Source organism: Bombina bombina, chromosome 3 (genome assembly GCF_027579735.1).
Source record: "Bombina bombina isolate aBomBom1 chromosome 3, aBomBom1.pri, whole genome shotgun sequence".
In the NCBI taxonomy this organism is placed as follows: Eukaryota; Metazoa; Chordata; class Amphibia; order Anura; family Bombinatoridae; genus Bombina; species Bombina bombina.
Window position 1 is genome coordinate 533,777,110 of NC_069501.1, and position 23,214 is coordinate 533,800,323.

At 39.1% G+C, this 23,214-nt stretch overlaps 1 protein-coding gene across 2 annotated transcripts in view; it reads left to right on the plus strand.

The window, feature by feature from the left end:
- ARID1A (AT-rich interaction domain 1A) overlaps positions 1-23,214 on the plus strand; it is a 502,854-nt gene that overhangs the window by 288,615 nt on the left and 191,025 nt on the right. The gene's annotated exons all lie outside the window — the stretch shown is intronic.

A 23,214-nucleotide genomic window follows, 5' to 3' on the forward strand; every position in this document is an offset into this window, starting at 1 on the left:
GTTGATGGTGGCGGCGATGGACATAGTTCCTTTTGCGCGCATTCATCTAAGACCATTACAACTGTGCATGCTCAGTCAGTGGAATGGGGACTATACAGACTTGTCTCCGAAGATACAAGTAAATCAGAAGACCAGAGACTCACTCCGTTGGTGGCTGTCCCTGGACAATCTGTCTCAAGGGATGATGTTCCACAGACCAGAGTGGGTCATTGTCACGACCGACGCCAGTCTGATAGGCTGGGGCGCGGTCTGGGGATCCCTGAAAGCTCAGGGTCTTTGGTCTCGGGAAGAATCTCTTCTACCGATAAATATTCTGGAACTGAGAGCGATATTCAATGCTCTCCAGGCCTGGCCCCAGCTTGCGAGGACCAGGTTCATACGGTTTCAATCAGACAACATGACGACTGTTGCGTACATCAACCATCAGGGGGGAACAAGGAGTTCCCTAGCGATGGAAGAAGTAACCAAAATTATTCTTTGGGCGGAGTCTCACTCCTGCCACCTGTCTGCTATCCACATCCCAGGAGTGGAAAATTGGGAAGCGGATTTTCTGAGTCGGCAGACATTGCATCCGGGGGAGTGGGAACTCCATCCGGAAATCTTTGCCCAAGTCACTCACCTGTGGGGCATTCCAGACATGGATCTGATGGCCTCTCGTCAGAACTTCAAAGTTCCTTGCTACGGGGCCAGATCCAGGGATCCCAAGGCGGCTCTAGTGGATGCACTAGTAGCACCTTGGACCTTCAAACTAGCTTATGTGTTCCCGCCATTTCCTCTCATCCCCAGGCTGATAGCCAGGATCAAGCAGGAGAGGGCGTCGGTGATCTTGATAGCTCCTGCGTGGCCACGCAGGACTTGGTATGCAGATCTGGTGAATATGTCATCGGCTCCACCTTGGAAGCTACCTTTGAGACGAGACCTTCTTGTTCAGGGTCCGTTCGAACATCCGAATCTGGTTTCACTCCAGCTGACTGCTTGGAGATTGAACGCTTGATTTTATCGAAGCGAGGATTCTCAGATTCTGTTATCGATACTCTTGTTCAGGCCAGAAAGCCTGTGACTAGAAAGATTTACCACAAAATTTGGAAAAAATATATCTGTTGGTGTGAATCTAAAGGATTCCCTTGGGACAAGGTTAAGATTCCTAGGATTCTATCCTTCCTTCAAGAAGGATTGGAAAAAGGATTATCTGCAAGTTCCCTGAAGGGACAGATTTCTGCCTTGTCGGTATTACTTCACAAAAAGCTGGCAGCTGTGCCAGATGTTCAAGCCTTTGTTCAGGCTCTGGTTAGAATCAAGCCTGTTTACAAACCTTTGACTCCTCCTTGGAGTCTCAATTTAGTTCTTTCAGTTCTCCAGGGGGTTCCATTTGAACCCTTACATTCCGTTGATATTAAGTTATTATCTTGGAAAGTTTTGTTTTTAGTTGCGATTTCTTCTGCTAGAAGAGTCTCAGAATTATCTGCTCTGCAGTGTTCTCCTCCTTATCTGGTGTTCCATGCAGATAAGGTGGTTTTACGTACTAAACCTGGTTTTCTTCCAAAAGTTGTTTCTAACAAAAACATTAACCAGGAGATTATCGTACCTTCTCTGTGTCCAAAACCAGTTTCAAAGAAGGAACGTTTGTTGCACAATTTGGATGTTGTTCGCGCTCTAAAATTCTATTTAGATGCTACAAAGGATTTTAGACAAACATCTTCCTTGTTTGTTGTTTATTCAGGTAAAAGGAGAGGTCAAAAAGCAACTTCTACCTCTCTCTCTTTTTGGATTAAAAGCATCATCAGATTGGCTTACGAGACTGCCGGACGGCAGCCTCCCGAAAGAATCACAGCTCATTCCACTAGGGCTGTGGCTTCCACATGGGCCTTCAAGAACGAGGCTTCTGTTGATCAGATATGTAGGGCAGCGACTTGGTCTTCACTGCACACTTTTACCAAATTTTACAAGTTTGATACTTTTGCTTCTTCTGAGGCTATTTTTGGGAGAAAGGTTTTGCAAGCCGTGGTGCCTTCCATTTAGGTGACCTGATTTGCTCCCTCCCTTCATCCGTGTCCTAAAGCTTTGGTATTGGTTCCCACAAGTAAGGATGACGCCGTGGACCGGACACACCTATGTTGGAGAAAACAGAATTTATGTTTACCTGATAAATTTCTTTCTCCAACGGTGTGTCCGGTCCACGGCCCGCCCTGGTTTTTTTAATCAGGTCTGATATTTTATTTCCCTTAACTACAGTCACCACGGTACCATATGGTTTCTCCTATGCAAATATTCCTCCTTAACGTCGGTCGAATGACTGGGGTAGGCGGAGCCTAGGAGGGATCATGTGACCAGCTTTGCTGGGCTCTTTGCCATTTCCTGTTGGGGAAGAGAATATCCCACAAGTAAGGATGACGCCGTGGACCGGACACACCGTTGGAGAAAGAAATTTATCAGGTAAACATAAATTCTGTTTTTTTCCGGTTCTAGAAAAGGCCAGAAAGCTTCTGCCATTTCTTTGGCATCTTGGTTGAAATCTTTAATTCATCATGCCTATGTCGAGTCGGGTAAAACTCCGCCTCAAAGGATTACAGCTCATTCTACTAGGTCAGTTTCTACTTCCTGGGCGTTTAAGAATGAAGCTTCGGTTGATCAGATTTGCAAAGCAGCAACTTGGTCCTCTTTGCATACTTTTACTAAATTCTACCATTTTGATGTATTTTCTTGTTCTGAAGCAGTTTTTGGTAGAAAAGTACTTCAGGCAGCGGTTTCAGTTTGAATCTTCTGTTTTTGTTTTTCATTAAACTTTATTTTGGGTGTGGATTATTTTCAGCAGGAATTGGCTGTCTTTATTTTATCCCTCCCTCTCTAGTGACTCTTGCGTGGTAAGATCCACATCTTGGGTAGTCATTATCCCATACGTCACTAGCTCATGGACTCTTGCTAATTACATGAAAGAAAACATAATTTATGTAAGAATTTACCTGATAAATTCATTTCTTTCATATTAGCAAGAGTCCATGAGGCCCGCCCTTTTTTGTGGTGGTTATGATTTTTTTGTATAAAGCACAATTATTCCAATTCCTTATTTTATATGCTTTCGCACTTTTTTCTTATCACCCCACTTCTTGGCTATTCGTTAAACTGAATTGTGGGTGTGGTGAGGGGTGTATTTATAGGCATTTTAAGGTTTGGGAAACTTTGCCCCTCCTGGTAGGAATGTATATCCCATACGTCACTAGCTCATGGACTCTTGCTAATATGAAAGAAATGAATTTATCAGGTAAGTTCTTACATAAATTATGTTTTTACATGCAGAATCCATTAGTATTTATGCTTTATATATTGCTATTCTTTTTACATCTTATGTACAAGATATACTTAGAAATTTATAAGAATATTTTTCTGATTCTATGTTAAAGGCTTTGTCTGACTTCCCGCCTTCTAATACATTTTTTAGGTCTTTTTCAAACTTCTTTTTTAGTTGATGAAGTTTCAAATGACCAACAACATAATGAATTATCCTTCTCTGATGGTGTTTTTTTCTCATTCAGAATTTTTCTTCATCAGATATTGACACTAACAAATCTGCTTTTTTATTTTTAAGTAACTAGTTCTTTGGATTTTAAAGACTAGCTAACATTTAAATTCTGCTTATTTATCTTCTGTGATTTCTTCAGAGGTTTTTTTCCAGTTCCTGATACTAGGGAATGGAATAGGCTGAGAATTTTCTTTTAGTCCTTCTTTAAGGTTTTTAAATTATATTCTTTGCCGGCAGTTAATTTTGAGGAAAGATTCCTCAAGTTAAAGTGAATGTAAATTTTGATGTTTAAGTGCCCGGTTTTTAAAACTTTGATTAAAAACAGGGGCACTTTAATTCATCAAAATTTACATTTCACTCCTGTTGTGACAAAAAACTTACCTTTTAATCTTCACAGCAGCTACAGCTTTCTCCGGTCTCACAAGCCATTTCTGATGTCAGAAATGATTGATAGGTCATCCTCCAATCACAGATTCCCCCCCGGGGGATTCAGTGTCTGATTCACTGCTGTGATTGGAGGAAGCCAGATACCTCATTTTAGACCCAGGAAGAGGCTTTGAAACAGGTGGAGGAAGCTGGAGCTGCTGTGAAGATTAAAAGGTAAGTTTTTTTTCACAACAGGAGTGAAATTCAAATATTGATGAATTAAAGTGCCCCTGTTTTTAATCAAAGTTTTAAAAACCGGGCACTTTAGCATCAAAATTTACATTCACTTTAATGGGGCTATCTCTACTCCTGCTAAATATACTATTATTCTTATAGCAAATAGTATTTATTTAAGGAAAATTATTTTCAGATACTTTTATTAGACCTGTAATTTATTTTGCTGATGTTGCAATTGCTTCATCTTTCTGGTTGGATACTTTAAGATCAAGTATCGGATTATGATTTGTTTAGCATTGTTAAAAGGACAAATTCTGCTACTCATTTGAAGTTCAGACTGAGTGCTATTGCATTGTCTTGCTGTCTTGCATTTGTTGTTTGCGCAAGTCCAGTGTGTTGACTGGTCCTTTAACTTGATTAACATGCTAATAATTTCATTTGTGTTGTCATCTTATTAAATATTTTCGCAAATAAGGTTTAATCTATGTCTTTAGCTATTTTAGCTAGAAGAACTTTATAATTTCAATCTTGGAATGCTAATTTGATTTCTAAAATCCATATTTCTTTTTTTCAAAGATAATCAATTATTTGGTTCATAATTGGATTCAATTCTTTAACTGTTACTCTGGGCTTCAAGATTGAGTTCTAAGACTAAAACTTTAAGCTTATATTAGTTTTCTGTTCTTACTTAGGAATGGAATCCTGAATTCTTCCCCAAGTGACATGTTTATAATTGGAAGTTTTCTTCTTCATTCAATTAAGCCTTTTAAAAGTTGAAAGTCAGCTCCCCAAATTTGCTTGTAGGTGCGGTTCTTATTCCAGCTTGGCTGGTAAGGGGCAAGTTAAGACTTTTTTGAAATTTGTTTGGTTCTATTCGGTCCAAACTTCTTAGACTTTGGGTACAGAATGGGATTCAGAGTAAAACCGTCTGTGAGAAGTCTTTTTTTTCTCTGTCATATTCCAGCTATTCCAGTAAGACTAACACTTTCCTGAAGTGTGTTTCAGACCTATATGTTTTGGGTACTGGTGAAGTGCGGCTGGTCACCCGTTGGGGCTTAAGCGCTACTCAGACCTGGAGTTTTCTGGGGTATTTATTCCAGTTTCATTTTAGGAACTGGGTTTTGGGGTTTTATTCTAGACTATTCATTGTTCCAAAGATAGAAAATCTTTTTGAGCTTTCATATAAGTGTACCATTTTTTAGAATGGTGTTTATATGGTCTATTCTGCCTTTTTAGTCAGTGATGGCATTATTTGTTTACAATAGATACAATAGATGCATATCTTCATTTTCTGTTTTCATTCAGATTATTTTTTATTTTCTGAGATTCTCTTTTTTTTGACAAAGCATTACCAATTTGTTGCTTTTCCTTCCTGTCTAGTGACAGCTCTAAGAATCTTTTTAAGGTTCTCAGTGTTCCTTATTTGGACGGTATCGTGGTACTGGCTCAGTCTTTTTCATTCTGCGGAATCTCATACGATTCACTTTGTTGTTTCTTCAAGACATGGTTAGAGGATCTTTTTATCAAAAGCTCCTTGATTCCTCTCACAAGGGTCACCTTTTTTAGGTTTCCAGATAGATTGTGTCAATGTTTTTGTCTCTATCAGACAAGTGACAAGTTTATTGGGTTCCGTTTGTCGCAACCTTCAGTCTCTATTATTTCCTTCAAGTTGCTATATATGCATGGAAGTTTTAGGTTCCATGGCTGCAGCATTGGATTTGATTCCCTTTGCTCATTTCGTAGAAAACCTTTCCAGTTTTTTATGCTGAATAATGGTGCAGGGATTCTAGGATATCACTTTTTATATCTTTGAATCCTTATGTTAACTATCTTTGATTCGGTGGTTTAGAGCACCATCATTTAGTTCTACAGGTCTCTTCGGTTCTTTCAACCTGGACCATGATCTTTACAGATGCGAGTCTTTTAGGTTGGGAGGCTGTCTGAGGATCTCTGTCAGCACAAGGGGTTTGGAAATCTCAGGAGGCGAGATTACCATTTGATATTTTGGAACTCTGTGCATTCTCAGAGTTCTTCAGTTTGTTTTCTTTTTGAAGAAGATACGTTTTTTTCAGACAGACAATGTCACAACTGTGGCGTATGTCAATCATCAGGGTGGGACTATCCGTCTTTAGGCTGTGACAGAAGTATCTCGGATATTTGCTTGGACTAAATCCAGCTCCTATCTAATATCTGTGGTCTTTTTCCCAGGTATAGACAATTGGGAAGCAGATTATCTCTGTTAATCAAGCTTTACATTCCGGAGAATGGTCTTTTTACCCAGATATGTTTTTCAATTTTTCAGATGTGAGGGCTTCCAGAAATAGATCTGATGGCATCTCATCTAGACAAGGAACTTTCCAGGGGCCTATTCAGGTTCTGGGATCTTCAGGCAGAAGTAGTGTATGCATTAACACTTCCTTGGAATTATCAATCTGCCTATATTTTTTTATCTCTGGTTCTTCTTTTTTGAGTGATTTTCTAAATCATCAGAGTCCAATCTTTGGTGTGGCTGGTGGCTCCAGCATGGCCACACAGGTTTTGGTATATGGTTCTTGTTCGGATGTCCAGTTGCCAATCTTGGTTACTTCCATTAAGGCCAGACCTTATATCTTAACATTCGTTTTTTTCGTCAGGAATTCAAACTATTAATTTGATGGCATGAAAATTTAACGCTTGGTACTTAGTCATAGAAGTTTCTCTGACTCAGTGATTTAATACTATATTGCAGGCTCGTAAATCTGTGTCTACTAGGATTTATTATTGAGTTTGGAAGATTTACATCTCATGATGCTCTTATGAATTCTCTTGGCATTCTTTTAGAATTCCTAGGATTTTACAGTTTCTTCATAAGGTTTTGTCTGCATGTTCCTTGAAATGACAAATATCTGCTTTTCTGTGCTGTTTCACAGTAAGAATTGCTAAATCTTTCTGATATTCATTGTTTTGTTCAGGCTTTGGTTCGTATCAAGCCTGTCATTTAAGCCAATTTCTCCTCTTTGGAGTCTTATTTTGGTTTTGAAGGCTTTTCAGACTCTTCTATTTGAGCATATGCTTTCTTTGGACATTAATTACTTTCATGGAAAGTATTGTTCTTTTTAGACATCTCTTCAGCTAGAACAGTTTTTTGAATTATCTGTTCTTTCTTGTGAATCTCCTTTTTCTGATTTTTCATCAGGATAAGGTGGTTTTTGCTGTCCTCATTTCAATTTTTACCTAAAGTTGTGAATTCTAACAACATTAGTGGAGGAATTATTGTCTCTTCCTTGTGTCCTAATCCTAAGAATTCTTTGGTAAGATTCTTACATTCTTTGGATGTGGTAAGAGTTTTGTAATATGTTGAAGCTACTCAGTTTTCAGACAGACTTCTAGTCTTTGTTATCTTTTCTGGTTTTAGGAAAGGTCAGAAGGCTTCTGCCTTTTCTTTGGCATCTTGGTTAAGCTTTTGATTCATCATGCTTATTTGGAGTCGGGTTAATCCCTGCCTCTGAGGATTACGACTCATTCTACTAGGTCAGTTTCTACTTCCTGGACTTTTAAGAATGAAGCTTCTGTTGATCAGATTTGCAAAGCAGCAACTTGGTCTTCTTTGCATACTTTTACTAAATTCTACCATTTTGATGTTTTCTCTTCTTCAGAAGCAGTTTTTGGTAGAATAGTACTTCAGGCAGCTGTTTCAGTTTGATTCTTCTGCTTATTTCAGTTTTTTTCATTATAAAAATTGAAACTTTTGATTTGGGTTGTGGATTAATTTTTTCAGCGGAATTGGCTGTCTTTATTTTATCCCTCCCTCTCTAGTGACTCTTGCGTGGAAGTTCCACATCTTGGGTATCTGCTATCCCATACGTCACTAGCTCATGGACTCTTGCTAATTACATGAAAACATAATTTATGTAAGAACTTACCTGATAAATTCATTTCTTTCATATTAGCAAGAGTCCATGAGGCCCACCCTTTTTGTGGTGGTTATGATTTTTTTGTATAAAGCACAATTATTCCAATTCCTTATTTTTGATGCTTTCGCTCCTTTCTTATCACCCCACTTCTTGGCTATTCGTTAAACTGAATTGTGGGTGTGGTGAGGGGTGTATTTATAGGCATTTTAAGGTTTGGGAAACTTTGCCCCTCCTGGTAGGAATGTATATCCCATACGTCACTAGCTCATGGACTCTTGCTAATATGAAAGAAATGAATTTATCAGGTAAGTTCTTACATAAATTATGTTTTTTAAGGCCTGGTGCCCTCAGAATGGGCACCTATTGTACCCTCCTGTATTTGCATTGTGTCCTCTATAGCTTGGGTATTTTCCCAAAAGTAATGAATGCAGCTGTGGACTCTCTACATTTATGAAGAAAAACTTAAATTATGCTTACCTGATAATCCATAGCTCCCCACCCATATTTTTTCTGTGGGGCTTCTCTTATTTTTTATTCTTCTGGCAGCTTTTCACCCTAGTATTTCCTCTACTGTTCCTTGGCAGAATGACTGGGGGATCAGGGAAGTGAGAGGAGTATTTAAGCCTTTGGCTGGGGTGTCTTTGCATCCTCTTGGTGGCCCGGTTCTTGTTTTCCCAAAAGTAATGAATGCAGCTGTGGACTCATTCCATATGAAGAAAAGAAAATTCAGGTAAGCATAATTTAAGTTTTTGCAAGATGTCTCAAACTGATCCTGCCTCTGACGTTACTGTAGGAACCAAGCTGCCTGTAAGCAAATCTACCAAAGCTATGTGTGTATGTTGTAAATTAGCTGAAATATGTGGCATTTGTTACGAGAAATTATAACAGGCTGATTTTTCTATAAGTACAAATATATCTACTGATTAAACTTCACAGTCTAATGTACATGATATTCCTGTAGATATAAAAGATTATATTGCTGCAGCCATAGAGAAGGCTATGACTGCTATTCCGCATTCAAATAAACGTAAAAGGTCTCTAACTTCTCATGAATCTGATGAAGTTTGTATTGATCAACAGCATACTGAAGTATTTTCTGCTGATGAGGATCCCACTTCAGACACTGAAATTTATAAATCAACCTTTCTTTTTTTTTTTTTTTTTTTATAAATATTTTTATTGAGGAATAATAAAGGCATACAGAAATTCTGACATATAATATCACAAACTTACAGATAGCATAATCCATAGCAATGGAATAACATGCAGGTAGAGAAATGATACCTAAACAATAAAATAAAATACCATTAATAGTACATATATGACTGCCGCTATTTCTAAAGAAATGTATTATGATCAAATGTAGTCAGAAAAAAAAAAGAAACTAATACTAATCCTCAGATTTTCTACCTCCTGTGACAAAAGGGAAGCCACTTTTGGGCTCCTAAAACATCTGCTAACATAAAATGCCAAGTACAGTAGAATAATATTAATATCAGATCTCTTATAGATCTGGTAAGGGCTATTATAACATAGCAATCAATACTATGTCTAATGCTTCAGATGCTTAGGTCACTTTTAGATCAATATATCATTACTAGAACACAGCATATATATTTTAGGAACTAACAGTAGACTAACTATAGGGGAGGGTCAATATAGTACTTGGGTCACTTTTCGATCTCTAGATCATAAATAAAACATAGCATGTGTATATATATATATATATATATATATATATATATATATATATATATATATATATATATATATATATATATATATATATATATATATATATATATATATATAAAGGGCTAGGAAAAAGCAAACCAGCTATAGAAGAGTCAATTCAAATATATCATGAACAGATTCCCGGATGGAGCTATAGAGGGGTTAGAAAAATATTAAGCCTAACAATTGCTCTAAAAAACCTGAGACAGGGAGCTTCATGAATATTTAAGTGGTTCAGGACTACACTTGCTAACAACTAAGTTATATAGGTGAAGGGGGCAAATATAAAGCGTGTCTTCCCCTTTGATTTGAATGCTACAAAATACCCCTTACACTGACTCCATCTGGTATACCCTTGTCCTATATTTACTTAGAAAACCTGAGCAGGGACCTTAATATACATATAGGGTACGAAACATATATATGTGAACATAAACACAATGAGCTACGCCATAGAATACCAAACCAAACATTAATTAAACTAAATAAGGCAAACTAAACATTCTATGTATAGCAGGCTTATAAGCAGGTATAACGTCTAGTATATGAACCCTGACTTGTTGCAGAGTATGGAGCAGGACTCAAGCCAATATGTCAGTCTACAAATGCAGTGCAAAGAGTCCAGCTACATCTGCCACTTTATCGATACTTTACCCAATCCCAACAGTGATATACGTACTATGGTAGCGGGCAGATTCTGGAATAAAGTAAAGGCCAGACGGAGCTGGGCTCGGCCCTCTATCGATAACCTTCAATGGCAGGGTTTCGCCCCGTAACACACTCAATCCAGCCTCTATGAGTCCCTCTAACTTGCGGCTCCTATAGTCCTGTGTCCATAAATTCTGGCTAGACCCCTGATCACCAAAGTCTACATTACTCGCCGCGATCGGCCGCCTCGCAGCAGGTGCTGATGATTGTTCACCGAACAGGGGGGCCATAATCCAAAGCTGTAGTTCAGTATAATGCGTCATAGGCTGGTGAGCGTTACCAAAAATTTCTAACTCGTGGCAACGATATCCAACTGGGGTAGCATCTAGTAATAGCGTGTATGTTGTGGTCAGCGTGGCTCTCCGATCTGACCTCTGTACCCCGATCTCCGGTTGTGGATGCGCCCCTTGCCAGGCTATGGCATCAGGCTCCCGGTTGGTAGGTAGAAACTCAGTTTCTTGAAGTGAGACCGCCTCACTTGTAAATGGTGGCTGAACTACCAGGGCCCTTTCAGAGCTCAGATGATAAGCATTCGCTGAACCAACTGCTCTTTCCATAGTAGTTTCCTCCATAGATTGACGTGGAGCTCGTATCACTTCCTCCTCCATACAAGCAAAACGAGCACTCAGAAGCTCTATAAGTTCGTAGCTGAAATTGTTCTCCATGACAAATTTGAACAAGTATTCTTACTGAGAAACAGTAGTAGTATCTGTGTACTTCTATCCTTAAGCAGGAACTTGTGGGGGGTAGATGAAGGTCCAGGCCGCGCCAAGGCCTCCGCTGTGTACCTCCTCTAGTATGGACTGCAGGGCTGGACTTTCATGAAAAAAAAAAAGATAGATCTGATCCTCAAATGCTCTCTCACTCAGAGTAGTCACAGATTGTATGTTAGCAAGGCAACAAACAGCGGAGTTGCTTATGCTCAGACACAGGCCATGTTGAAAGCAGCCATCTTGGTCGATGGTCAGACACGCCCCCTCAACCTTTCTTTTTAAGATTGAATATATTCATTCTTTGTTAAAGGAAGTATTTTTTACTTTAGGTATAAAGAATACAAGAATAGCAAACGTTTGAATTATGTTTTTAAGACTTCTGAGGTTACTCCTGAAGTTTTTCCTATTCCAGATGCTATCTCTAATATGATTACTAAAGAATGGTCTAAGCCTGGTACTTATTTTAATCCTCCTTCTACCTATGTCCAATTTAGAGCTTTGGGGGAGAGTCCCTATGGTTGATGGTGCTATTTCTACTCTTGCCAAACGTACTACTATTCCTGTGGAAGATAGTACTTCTTTTAAGGATCCCTTAGATAGGAAAATTGAATCTTATCTTAGGATCATATTTACATTCTGGTTGCTGCTGAAACCTTTTTTTTGGTTGGACAGTCTAGCACAGCAGTTATCAGATCCTGAATTGTCTAGCATTGTTATTTTACTTTAATATGCTAATCATTTCATTTGTGATGCTATATTTGATACTATTAAGATTGATATCAAACTTGTAGTTAGCTATTCTATCTAGAAGAACTTTATGGCTTAAGTCATGGAATGCTGATGATATGGTGTCTAAAACTAGATTATCTATCTTTTCAGGGTAATTTATTTGGTTCTCAATTGGATTCTATTATCTCTGCTATCACTGGGGGTAAGGGAGTTTTTCTGCCCCAAGATAAGAAATCTAAGGGTAAGTTCAAAGCTCCCAATCATTTTTGTTCCTTTTGTCAGATTAAAGAACAAAAAACCACTCCTTCCCTTAAGGCCTCTGGTTCCAATTGGAGACCATCTATGAATTGTAATAAATCCAAGCCTTATAAGAAACCAAATACAGCCCCTAAAACTGCATGAAGGTGCGGCCCTCAAACCAGTTCAACTGGTGGGGGGCAGATTAAAATTATTTCAAGACATTTGGGCAGATTCTGTCCAAAATCAGTGGATTCAGGATATTGTTTCTCAGGGGTATCGAATAGGTTTCAGAATAAGACCTCCCATGGGAAGACTCTCTCTCTTTCCCATGTTCCACACTTTTCTGAAGTGTTTCATATCTAGAGCTTTCAGGGGTGATTTGTTCCAGTTCCTGAACAGGGTTTGGGTTTTTATTCAAATCTGTTCATTGTCCCAAAGAAGGAAGACTCATTCAGACCAATTCTGGATCTGAAATCTCTAAATCTGAGTCCCAACTTTCAAAATGGTAACTAAGGACTATTCTGCCTTTTGTCCAGCAAGGTCATTTCATGTCCACAATAGACTTATCTTTACATTCCGATTCATATAGACCACTATCGTTTTCTGAGATTCTCCTTTCTAGACAAGCATTACCAATTTGTCGCTCTTCCGTTTTGGCCCAGCGACAGCTCCGACAATCTTTTCAAAGGTTCTCGGTGCCCTTCTATCTGTAATCAGAGAGCAGGGTATTGCGATGTTTCCTTATTTGGATGATATCTTGGTACTAGCTCAGTCTTATTTAGCAGAATCTCGCCCGAAACGACTTGTGTGGTTTCTTCAAAGACATGGTTGGAGGATCAATTTACAAAAGAGTTTCTTGATACCTCAGACACAAGTCACCTTTTTAAGTTAACAGATTCAGTGTCCATGACTCTTTCTCTGACAGACAAGAGACGAATGAAGTTGGTTTTAGCTTGTCTAAACCATCAGTCTCTATCATTCCCTTCAGTGGCTATGTGCATGGAAGTTTTAGGTCTCATGATTGCAGTATCGGTCGCGATCCCCTTTGCTCGTTTTCATATGAGACCTCTACAGCTTTGCATGTTGCACAAATGGTGCAGGGATTATACTGAGATATCACAGTTGATATAATTAAATCCCAACATTCAACACTCTCTGACTTTGTGGTTAAACCATCACCTTATTGTTCAAAGGGCCTCCTTTGTTCATCCTTCCTGGACTGTGATCACAACAGATGCAGAGAGTGGTCTCTCCATCCAGATGTATTTTTTCAATTGGTACAGATGTGGGGTCCTCCAGAAATCTGATGGCCTCGTGAACAAGAAGCTTCCAAGATTCCTTTCCAGGTCCAAGGATCCTCAGGCGTGGATGGTGGATGCTCTAGCAGTTCCTTGGTTTTACCAACCTGCTTACATTTCTTTCATGTAATTAGCAAGAGTCTATGAGCTAGTGACGTATGGGATATACATTCCTACCAGGAGGGGCAAAGTTTCCCAAACCTCAAAATGCCTATAAATACACCCCTCACCACACCCACAAATCAGTTTTACAAACTTTGCCTCCTATGGAGGTGGTGAAGTAAGTTTGTGCTAGATTCTACGTTGATATGCGCTTCGCAGCAGGCTGGAGCCCGGTTTTCCTCTCAGAGTGCAGTGAATGTCAGAGGGATGTGAAGAGAGTATTGCCTATTTGAATTCAATGGTCTCCTTCTACGGGATCTATTTTATAAGTTCTCTGTTATCGGTCGTAGAGATTCATCTCTTACCTCCCTTTTCAGATCGACGATATACTCTTATATACCATTACCTCTACTGATTCTCGTTTCAGTACTGGTTTGGCTTTCTACTACATGTAGATGAGTGTCCTGGGGTAAGTAAGTCTTATTTTTTGTGACACTCTAAGCTATGGTTGGGCACTTTTATATTAAGTTCTAAATATATGTGTTTAAACATTTATTTGCCTTGATTCAGGATGATCAATATTCCTTATTTCAGACAGTCAGTTTCATTATTTGGGATAATGCATATGATTAAATCATTTTTTCTTACCTTAAAATTGACTTTTTTCCCTGTGGGCTGTTAGGCTCGCGGGGGCTGAAAATGCTTCTTTTTATTGTGTCATTCTTGGCGCGGACTTTTTTGGCGCAAAAAAAAAAATTCTTTGTCATTTCCGGCGTCATACTTGTCGCCGGAAGTTGTTAGTGTTTACGTAATTTTTTTTACGTTTTGCGCCAAAAATGTCGGTGTCACCGGATGTGGCGTCATTCTTGGCGCCAAAAGCATTTAGGCGCCAATAATGTGGGCATCTTTTTTTTTGGCGCTAAAAAATGTGGGCGTCATTTTTGTCTCCACCTTTTTATCACATTATTTAAGTCTCATTTTTCATTTGCTTCTGGTTGCTAGAGGCTTGTTCATTGGCATTTTTTCCCATTCCTGAAACTGTCTTTTAAGGAATTTGATAGATTTTGCTTTATGTTGTTTTTTCTCTTACATATTGCAAGATGTCTCAGATTGACTCTGGATCAGAAGCTACTTCTGGAAAAACGCTGCCTGATGCTGGTTCGACCAAAGTTAAGTGTATCTGCTGTAAACTTGTGGTAACTGTTCCTCCGGCTGTAGTTTGTGATGAATGTCATAAGCTTGCTAATGCAGATAGTATTTCCATTAGTAATATTCCATTACCTGTTGCTGTTCCATCAACATCTAATACTCAGGATGTTCCTGTTAATATAAGAAATTTTGTTTCTAAATCTATTAGGAAGGCTATGTGTGTTATTCCTCCTTCCAGTAAACGTAAAAGGTCTTTTAAAACTTCACATTTTTCAGATGAATTTTTAAATGAACATCATCATTCTGATGTCTGTTTCTGATGATGATTTTTCTGGTTCAGAGGATTCTGTCTCAGATATTGACACTGATAAATCTTCATATTTATTTAAAATGGAATTTATTCGTTCTTTACTTAAAGAAGTTTTAATCGCATTAGAGATGGAGGAATCTAGTCCTCTTGATACTAAATCTACTAAGCGTTTAAATTCGGTTTTTAAACCTCCTTTAGTTATTCCGAAGTTTTTCCTGTCCCTGATGCTATTTCTGAAGTAATTTCTAGGGAATGGAATAATCTGGGTAATTCTTTTACTCCTTCTAAAAGGTTTAAAAAATTGTATCCTGTGCCATCTGACAGATTAGAGTTTTGGGACAAAATCCCTAAAGTTGATGGGGCTATCTCTACTCTCGCTAAACGTACTACTATTCCTACGGCAGATAGTACTTCCTTTAAGGATCCTTTAGATAGGAAAATTGAATCCTTTCTAAGGAAGCTTATTTATGTTAAGGTAATCTTCTTAGGCCTGCTATTTCTTTGGCTGATGTTGCGGCAGCTTCCACTTTTTGGTTGGAGGCTTTGGCACAACAAGTGTCAGATCATAATACTCATAGCATTGTTAAACTTCTTCAACATGCTAATAACTTTATTTGTGATGCCATCTTTGATATCAGAGTTGATATCAGGTATATGTCTTTAGCTATCTTAGCTAGAAGAGCTTTATGGCTTAAAACTTGGAATGCAGATATGTCTTCTAAGTCTACTTTGCTTTCCCTTTCTTTTCAAGGTAATAAATTGTTTGGTTCCCAGTTGGATTCTATTATTTCAACTGTTACTGGGGGGAAAGGAACTTTTTTACCTCAGGATAAAAAATCTAAAGGTAAATATAGGGCTGCTAATCGTTTTCGTTCCTTTCGTCAGAATAAGGAACAGAAGCCTGATCCTTCCCCTAAAGGAACGGTTTCTGTTTGGAACCCATCTCCAGTCTGGAATAAATCCAAGCCTTTCAGAAAGCCAAAGCCAGCTCCCAAGTCCACATGAAGTTGCGGCCCTCATTCCAGCACAGCTGGTAGGGGGCAGATTACGTTTTTTCAAAGAAATTTGGATCAATTCGATTCACAGTCTTTAGATTCAGAAAATTTTTTCTTTCTCGCATTCCAATAAACCCAGTGAAGGCTCAAGCATTTCTGAAATGTGTTTCAGATCTCGAGTTGGCTGGAGTAATTGTGCCAGTTCCAGTTCTGGAACAGGGTCTGGGGTTTTACTCAAATTTATTCATTGTACCAAAGAAGAATTCCTTCAGACCAGTTCTGGATTTAAAAATATTGAATCGTTATGTAAGGATACCAACATTCAAAATGGTAACTATATGGACTATTCTGCCTTTTGTTCAGCAAGGGCATTATATGTCCACAATAGATTTACAAGATGCATATCTGCATATTCCGATTCATCCAGATCACTTTCAGTTTCTGAGATTCTCTTTTCTAGACAAGCATTACCAGTTTGTTGCTCTGCCGTTCGGCCTAGCAACAGCTCCAAGGATTTTTTCAAAGGTTCTCGGTGCCCTTCTATCTGTAATCAGAGAACAGGGTATTGTGGTATTTCCTTATTTGGACGATATCTTGGTACTTGCTCAGTCTTCACATTTAGCAGAATTTCATACGAATCGACTTGTGTCGTTTCTTCAAGAACATGGTTGGAGGATCAATTTACCAAAGAGTTCATTGATTCCTCAGACAAGGGTAACCTTTTTAGGTTTCCAAATAGATTCAGTGTCCATGACTTTGTCTCTGACGGACAAGAGACGTCTGAAATTGGTTTCAGCTTGTCAAAATCTTCAGTCTCAATCTTTCCCTTCGGTAGCCTTATGCATGGAAATTCTAGGTCTTATGACTGCTGCATCGGACGCGATCCCCTTTGCTCATTTTCACATGCGACCTCTTCAGCTTTGTATGCTGAACCAGTGGTGCAGGGATTATACAAAGATATCACAGTTAATATCTTTAAATCAGATTGTACGACACTCTCTGACTTGGTGGACGGATCACCATCGTTTAGTTCAAGGGGCTTCTTTTGTTCTTCCAACCTGGACTGTGATCTCAACAGATGCGAATCTGACAGATTGGGGAGCTGTATGGGGGTCTCTGACAGCGCAGGGGGTTTGGGAATCTCAGGAGGCGAGATTACCAATCAACATTTTGGAACTCCATGCAATTTTCAGAGCTCTTCAGTCGTGGCCTCTTCTGAAGAGAGAATCGTTCATTTGTTTTCAGATGGACAATGTCACAACCGTGGCATATGTCAATCATCAAGGGGGGGGACTCACAGTCCTCTGGCTATGAAAGAAGTATCTTGGATATTTGTATGGGCGGAATCCAGCTCCTGTCTAATTTCTGCGGTTCACATTCCAGGTATAGACATATGGGAAGCGGATTATCTCAGTCGCCAGACGTTACATCCGGGCGAATGGTCTCTTCACCCAGAGGTATTTCTTCAGATTGTTCAAAACTGGGGACTTCCAGAAATAGATCTGATGGCCTCTCATCTAAACAAGAAACTTCCCAGGTATCTGTCCAGATCCAGGGATCCTCAGGCGGAGGCAGTGGATGCATTGTCACTTCCTTGGAAGTATCATCCTGCCTATATCTTTCCGCCTCTGTTTCTTCTTCCAAGAGTGATCTCCAAGATTCTAAAGGAGCGTTCGTTTGTTCTGCTGGTGGCTCCAGCATGGCCTCACAGGTTTTGGTATGCGGATCTTGTTCGGATGGCTACTTGCCAACCTTGGACTCTTCCGTTAAGACCAGACCTTCTATCTCAAGGTCCTTTTTTCCATCAGGATCTCAAATTCTTAAATTTGAAGGTATGGCGATTGAACGCTTGATTCTCAGTCATAGAGGTTTCTCGGACTCCGTAATTAATACTATGTTACAGGCTCGTAAATCTGTGTCTAGGAAGATATATTATCGAGTCTGGAAGACTTACATTTCTTGGTGTTCTCATCATTTTTCCTGGCATTCTTTTAGAATTCCTAGAATTTTACAGTTTCTTCAGGATGGTCTGGATAAAGGTTTGTCTGCAAGTTCCTTGAAAGGACAAATTTCTGCTCTTTCTGTGCTGTTTCACAGAAAGATTGCTAATCTTCCTGATATTCATTGTTTTGTACAGGCTTTGGTTCGTATAAAACCTGTCATTAAGTCAATCTCTCCTCCTTGGAGTTTGAATTTGGTTCTGGGGGCTTTACAAGCTCCTCCGTTTGAACCTATGCATTCTTTGGATATTAAATTACTTTCTTGGAAAGTATTGTTCCTTTTGGCCATCTCTTCTGCTAGAAGAGTTTGAGTTATCTGCTCTTTCTTGTGAATCTCCTTTTCTGATTTTTCATCAGGATAAGGCGGTGTTGCGGACTTCATTTAAATTTTTACCTAAAGTTGTGAATTCTAACAACATTAGTAGAGAAATTGTGGTTCCTTCATTGTGTCCTAATCCTAAGAATTCTAAGGAAAGAACGTTACATTCTTTGGATGTAGTTAGAGCTTTGAAATATTATGTTGAAGCTACTAAAGATTTTTCTGAAAGACTTCTAGTCTATTTATCTTTTTCGGTTCCAGGAAAGGTCAGAAGGCCTCTGCCATTTCTTTGGCATCTTGGTTAAAGTCTTTGATTCATCATGCTTATGTCGAGTCGGGTAAAACTCCGCCTCAAAGGATTACAGCTCATTCTACTAGGTCAGTTTCTACTTCCTGGGCGTTTAGGAATGGAGCTTCGGTTGATCAGATTTGCAATGCAGCAACTTGGTGGTCTTTGCATACTTTTACTAAATTCTACCATTTTTATGTGTTTTCTTCTTCTGAAGCAGTTTTTGGTAGAAAAGTACTTCAGGCAGCTGTTTCAGTTTGATTCTTCTGCTTATAATTTCAGTTTTTTTCATTATAAGATTAAAACTTTATTTTGGAGTGTGGATTATTTTTCAGCGGAATTGGCTGTCTTTATTTTATCCCTCCCTCTCTAGTGACTCTTGCGTGGAAGTTCCACATCTTGGGTATTTATTATCCCATACGTCACTAGCTCATGGACTCTTGCTAATTACATGAAAGAAAACATAATTTATGTAAGAACTTACCTGATAAATTCATTTCTTTCATATTAGCAAGAGTCCATGAGGCCCACCCTTTTTTTGTGGTGGTTATGATTTTTTGTATAAAGCACAATTGTTCCAATTCCTTATTTTTGATGCTTTCGCTCCTTTCTTATCACCCCACTTCTTGGCTATTCGTTAAACTGATTTGTGGGTGTGGTGAGGGGTGTATTTATAGGCATTTTGAGGTTTGGGAAACTTTTCCCCTCCTGGTAGGAATGTATATCCCATACGTCACTAGCTCATGGACTCTTGCTAATATGAAAAATGAATTTATCAGGTAAGTTCTTTCATAAATTATGTTTTTTTCACCTGGTCCTTCTTCCAAGGGTGATCTCCAAATCATAATGGAAAGATCTTGTTTGTTTCTGATAGCTCCAGCATGGCCTCACAGGTTTTGGTATGCGGATCTTGTCCGGATGTCCAGTTGCCAGCCTTGGCCACTTCCTTTAAGGCCAGACCTTCTGTCTCAGGGGCCGTTTTTCTCAAATCTCTAAATTTGATGGCATGAAAATTGAACGCTTAGTCATAGAGGTTTCTCTCGGTTATTAGCACTATGATACAGGCTCGTAAGTTTTTCAAGGAAAATGTATTGTCGGTTTTGGAAAACCTATATTTCATGGTGTTCCACTCATGATTATTCTTGGCATTCTTTTACAATTCCTAGGATTTTACAGTTTCTTCAGGATAGTTTGGATAAGGGTTTGTCTGCAAATACTTTGAAAGGACAAATTTCTGCTCTTTCTGTCTTATTTCATAGAAAGATTGTTTAACTTCCTAATTTTCACTGTTTTGTTAAGGCTTTGATTCGTATTAAACCTGTTATTAAATCTTTCTCCTGAGTCTCAATTTGATTTTAAAGATTTTACAGGCTCCACCTTTTGAGCCTATGCATTCTCTGGACATTAAATTACTTTCTTGGAAAGTGTTATTTCTTTTTGCTATATCTTCTGCTAGAAGAGTTTCTGAATTCTCTGCTCTCTTGTGAGTCTCCTTATCAGATTTTCCATCAAGATAAAGATCTTTTGCGGACTTCATTTACATTTTGGCCGAATGTTGTGAATTCTATCATCAATAGGGAAATTGTTGTTCCTTCCTTGTGTCCTAATCCTAAGCATACTCTTGAAAGCTCTTTACATTCTTTGGATGTAGTAAGAGCTTTGAGATATGTTGAGGCTACTAAAGATTTCAGAAAGACTTCTAGTTTATTTATTTTTTCTGGCTCCAAGAAAGGTCAGAAAGCCTCTAATATTTCTCTGGCTTCTTGGTTGAGACTTTTGATTCACAAAGCTTATTTGGAGGCGGGGCATTCGCTGCCTAAGAGAATTACAGCTCATTCTACTACTTCAGTTGCCTCTTCTTGGGCTCTCAAGAATGAAGCTTCAGTTGATCAAATTTGCAAAGCAGCAACTTGCTCTTTGCATACTGTATTTATTTTTTCCCTCCCTCTCTAGTGACTCGTGGACTTCCACATCTTGGGTATTATATCCCATACGTCACTAGCTCATGGACTCTTGCCACTTACATGAAAAAACATAATTTATATAAGAACTTACCTGATAAATTCATTTCTTTTACAAGATACGACGAGTCCACAGATTTCATCCTTATGGTCTCGCAGGCCTTGGTATACCGATCTAGTGGACATGACATCTCAACCACCGTGGACACTTCCATTGAGGGAAGGCATTCTCATTCGGGGTCTTTTCCATCGTCCGAATCTCATTTCTCTACAGTTAACTGCTTGGAGATTGTATGCATGATTTTATCTAAGCGAGGGTCCTCTGACTCGGTCTGTGATACCTTAATTCAGGCACGTAAACCTGTTACTAGCAAGATTTACCATAGGATATGGTGCATATATCTTTATTGGTGCAAATCCAAGGGCTACTCATCGAGTAGGGTTAGGATTCCCAGGATTTTATCTTTTCTCCGAGAAGGATTGGAGAAAGGGTTGTCAGCAAGTTCCTTACAGGGACAGATTTCTGCTTATTGTTGAAATTGTTGTTCCTTCATTGTGTCCTAATCCTTCTTCAAAGAAGGAGCGTCTGTTACATAATTTGGACGTAGTCCGTGCCCTGAAGTTTTACTTGCAGGCGACTAAGGAATTTCGTCAATTATCTTCATTATTTGTTGTTTTTTCTGGGAAACGTAGGGGTCAAAAAGCTACGGCTACCTCTTTCTTTTTGGCTGAAGAGTATCATCCGTTTTGCATACGAGACTGCTGGACAGCAGCCTCCTGAACGAATTACAGCTCATTCCACTAGGGCTGTGGCTTCCTCATAGGCATTTAAAAATGATGCTTCTGTTGAACAGATTTGCAAGGCTGCAACTTGGTCGTCTCTTCATACTTTTTCTAAATTTTACAAATTTGATACTTTTGCCTCGGCCGAGGCAGTTTTTGGGAGAAAGGTTCTTCAAGCAGTAGTGCCTTCCGTTTAGGTTCCTGTCTTGTCCCTCCCTTTCATCCGTGTCCTATAGCTTTGGTATTGTATCCCATAAGTAAGGATGAAATCCGTGGACTCGTCATATCTTGTAAAAGAAAAGGAAATTTATGCTTACCTGATAAATTTATTTATTTTACGATACGACGAGTCCTCGACCCACCCTGTCGTTTTCTAAGACAGGTTTTTATTTTAGTTAAACTTCAGTCACCTCTGCTCTTTGGCTTTGCCTTTCTTTTCCTAACTTCGGTCGAATGACTGGATTGGGAGGGAAGGGAGGAGCTATTTATTCAGCTCTGCTGTGGAGCTCTTTGCCGCCTCCTGCTGACCAGGAGGCGCTATCCCATAAGTAAGGATGAAATCCGTGGACTCGTCGTATCATAAAAGAAATACATTTATCAGGTAAGCATAAATTTCCTTTTCCTTCATAGTGGCAAGAGTCCATGAGAACCCACCCTATTTTTTGTGGTTATGATTTTTTTGTATAAAGCACTTTATTTTTTGCAGTTCCTCTTTTTTTGTATGCTTTTTAAGGTATGAGTGAGTTAGGGGTGTATTTATAGGCATTTTGAGGTTTTGGGAACTTTGCCCCCTGCTGGTAGGAATGTATATCCCATTCGTCACTAGCTCATGGACTCTTGCCACTATGAAAGAAATTAACTGGTAAGTTCTTACATAAATTATGTTTTTTATGCAGCAATAATAGAAGTGTGTCCAATAGGCTTTATTTAGGTACATTTAGTTTTTTTGTATATACCACTATCATTTTCTGAGATTCTCTTCTAAACCAGCATTACCAATTTGTGTCTCTTCCATTTGGCCTTGCAACAGCACCAAGAATATTCTTAATAGTTTTAGGTGCCCTTCTATCTGTAATCGGAGAGCAGGGTATTGCAGTGTTTCCTTATTTGGACGATATATTGGTACTAACTCAATCTTTTTATTTAGAGAATCTCACACAAAACAATTTGTTGTTTCTTCAGACATGTTTGTTTGGAGGATCATTTTACCAAAGAGTTTCTTGATTTCTCAGACAAAGGTCACCTTTTTAGGTTTCCAGATAGATTCAGTGTCCATGACTCTATTTCTTACAGAACAGAGACGTTTGAGATTGGTTTCAGCTTGTCTAAACCTTCAGTCTTATCATTCCCTTCAGTGGCTATGTGCATAGAAGTTTTAGACAACAACAGAGGAGGGGTTTGGTTAAGCACACCACCTGATAGAAAAAAGGCCTTTTATATATTATCACACATACACCTAGATTTAGAGTTCTGCGTTAGCCGTCAAAAGCAGCGTTAAGGGGTCCTAACGCTGCTTTTGGCCGCCCGCTGGTATTTAGAGTCGGGCAGGAAAGGGTCTAACGCTCACTTCCTCACTGCGACTCCAGGCTACCGCAGATCCTCTTACGCCAATTGCGTATCCTATCTTTTCAATGGGATCTGCCTAACGCCGGTATTTGGAGTCTTGGGAGAAGTGAGCGGTAGAGCCTCTACCGACAAGACTCCTACCGCCAAAAAAAGTCAGTAGTTAAGAGCTTTATGGGCTAACGCGTGAATATAAAGCTCTTAACTACTGTGCTACAAAGTACACTAACACCCATAAACTACCTATGTACCCTTAAACCGAGGCCCCCCCACATCGCCGCCACTCTAATAAAAATGTTTAACCCCAA